The sequence below is a fragment of the Lepus europaeus genome, chromosome X, assembly GCF_033115175.1.
Source record: "Lepus europaeus isolate LE1 chromosome X, mLepTim1.pri, whole genome shotgun sequence".
NCBI classification, from domain to species: Eukaryota; Metazoa; Chordata; class Mammalia; order Lagomorpha; family Leporidae; genus Lepus; species Lepus europaeus.
This window is the reverse complement of record NC_084850.1, coordinates 19,112,504-19,115,702: the sequence shown is the minus strand read 5'-3', so window position 1 is coordinate 19,115,702 and position 3,199 is coordinate 19,112,504. Positions and strand designations below refer to the sequence as shown.

At 42.1% G+C, this 3,199-nt stretch overlaps 1 pseudogene; it reads left to right on the top strand.

Annotated features, from left to right (window-relative positions):
- The first annotated feature begins 692 nt into the window (after nt 1-692).
- Nucleotides 693-1,060, top strand: LOC133753769 (non-histone chromosomal protein HMG-14-like; annotated as a pseudogene).
- Nucleotides 1,061-3,199: the final 2,139 nt, after the last annotated feature.

Sequence of the window (3,199 nt, the reverse complement as noted above, 5' to 3'; positions counted from 1 at the left end):
TCAGACCCTCCTGAGTTCCTGGGGACCCCACAGCTAGCCAGGAACATCCTGCCCCCATATGCACATTCTTCCACCCCACCACCATGTCCACCATGTCCTGCCTCTCCCCGCTGCCATTGCTGGAAGCCAGGTAGCCACGTGGCCCAACCACCGGTGTCAAGCTCCATCCCCATCCTAATGGGATGCTCCTGCTTCCCTGGCCACCCTCCAGCAAAGTTTTAAAAGGAGCTGTTCCTGAATACGTGGTTCTCTAGCCTCCTCCTCTGGTCTCCTTTCTCTTCTCTCTTCTCTCCTGCTTGCTCTCTCCTCTCATCTCTCTCTTCTCTCCTCACTAGCTCCTCTCCTCTCTTGTCTCTTACACTCTCCTTCTCTCTCTTTTTTCCCTTCTTTACCCCACCCCTCCGGTCTGCTGGGTTTTAGATCAAGTGCCTAAGCCCCACGTGGCCAACTGAATATGACATCATGGGCCTAAGGTGTTCTTAGGAAAAATGCAACTGTATCTAAACACTGAGTTTGAAGGAATTTCCCTTTAAATCTAGGAAGTTCACTACCTTTGAAAATATCACTTTGTGTCGGGTCCCAGCAGCTCGGGCGGTGGAAGGAGCGGCGGCGGCCAGGCAGCCCAGCTCCGCGAAGGCTCTTGGAGCACCGGGGCCTGCAGGCACCTGGCATGCGCCCTCCGCGCCGCCAGGATGCCCAAGAGGAAGGTCAGATCTGCCGAGGGGGTGGCCAAGGAGGAGCCCAAGAGGAGGTCGGCCCCCGCGAAGGTAGAAGCGAAGCCCAAGAAGGCTGCCGGGAAGGGTAAGTCATCAGACAAGAAAGTGCAAGCAAAGGGGAAGAGATGAGCAAAGGGAAAACAGGCCGAGGTGGCTCACCAAGAAGCTAAAGAAGACTTGCCTGCAGAAAATGGAAAAATGAAAAACGAGGAGAGTCCAGCCTCTGATGAAGCAGAAGAGAAAGAAGCCAAGTCCGATTAATACCATACACCATGTGTTATCAGTGGTCCCTGTCTCTCTTCTTGTACAATCCAGAGGAATATTTTTATCAACTATTTTGTAAATGCAAGTTATTTAGTAGCTCTAGAAACATTTTTAAGAAGGAGGGAAGCCCACCCCATCCCATTTTTTAGGTGTAAATGATTTTTTTTAAGAGGTGAAATCATTTGCTGGTTGTTTATTTTTTGGTACAACCAGAAAATAGTGGCATATTGAATTCTGGGAGGCTTTGACTGTCTTGGGTGTCAGCTTAACATTCCATAGGTGGGGGTGGTTTTTATATCCTACAGTACAATGCATACTAAATGGCAATTTGGAGTCTCAATTGTGCATTTAATCTGTCTTGAATATTTTGTTACTTCTCCCGTGTTTTGTAGAATTGTTTCCTACAGAAAACCACTCCTTGTTCTGTCAGAACCATGTGCACTCTGTAACATCTTTAGTTGTGGTAGTCCAGTTTTCCTAATGATTTTGTTAATGTGCCGTGAAAGATTGAAAATTCGAGTGTCGTGTATATGCTATATATATTGTGAATGGGTGGGATTTATGTAGCAGCAACATTTGAAGATACTTGTACTTGATAGTCTCTTAAGGAAGAGTTGCCTCCAAATTTAAAGCTTGAAAGTCACTGGAATAACTAATCCTCCGCCTTGCGGCGCCAGCACACCGGGTTCTGGTCCCAGTCAGGGAGCGGGATTCTGTCCCAGTTGCCCCTCTTCCAGGCCAGCTCTCTGCTGTGGCCCAGGAGTGCAGTGGAGGATGGCCCAAGTCCTTGGGCCCTGCACCCCATGGGAGACCAGGAGAAGCACCTGGCTCCTGCCATCAGATCAGCGCAGTGCGCCGGCCGCAGCATGCCTACCGCGGTGGCCATTGGAGGGTGAACCAATGGCAAAAGGAAGACCTTTCTCTCTCTCTCTCACTGTCCACTCTGCCTGTCAAAAAAAAAAAAAAAGAATGACAATTCATGGCTTTTTAGATTTTTGGTACGTATGTTAAGAATTGTGTACAAATTAAAATGCGTGTGCTGATTCTCAACACCAATAAAATTATGGACAAAAAAAATATCACTTTGTAATTTGTTGAACTTATTTTGCAATTTATTTTAACAGGTTTCCGGGCAATCAGTACTCAATGAAACAGCAATGGGCAATTAGTACTGATTTTAGATGAATGAAATTTTAATTTTAATTAAATTCAGATAGAGATATTCAATATCAGCATCTTAAGTCATTTAGGTGTAACTGCTAATTTAAATTGGGTAAAGGCAAATGAGATAAATGTGTCTAAATGTAAACTTTTGTATACTCAGCATGTTATATTCTATAAAAAATTTTTGGGTTAGTTTATAAACTGTCTATGAAAAGAGTTCAACATTGCTTGGAGTAGATTTTTAACAGGTTATTTCAAAACATAAATCAAGGAAATTGGCAGATGGAAAACATCACAAGTATAGAAATGTGTATTTGGTAAGGAAGGGTAAAAGGAAAGAGATATTTTGAATAAAGAAAGGACAAGGTTTGTAAGATTGACTTCATCCTGATGGCTAGTTTACTCTAGACTGGAATGGAAATGATGGAATGTTTCAAGGAAGTTGAAGAGGGTGTGTGGAAGTCACAGAAGGTTACAAAAGAAATCTTGGATCTTAATGAGAAAGCCACAGAGGCCTAAAGAGTTAAATGTTCTGTAAAATCCTACAGGTGCTTTCAAAAATGCTATGTGAAGTAAGCACGTGCCTCTTGTTGGGTTTATAATAAGTTTATAATTTTAAATGTGGCAACTTAAAGTCTTTTGTCATCCACAGTTTTATATATCAGATTTGCTGCTCATAAAACTAAAGCATTGTTGGTTCTGTGCTTAGCTGTCCTCCTATAGGTTCCGATGGACTTTTTCCAGCCACTTCTATTGTATTCAGTAATTTGGGATGGCTCTGTAAACAGATGAAGCCAGTAATGTATAAACAGTACCAACTGAAAGAAAGTATGGTTAGCTGAGGTTACTAAAAGCAGAAAGTAATTCAAATCAATTGGTAAATTAAAAAACAGTTAAAGAGTTTAAAAAGCTAGTATTGAAACTGCTATATTGTTCTATTATGTTATATGTGTATACATATTGTATGTCTACATAAAAATTTATTAAAAGTTTCATTTTAATTGGCTTATAGATAAGATTGCCCATAAATTTAAACTGCTAAAATTATTCAAAGG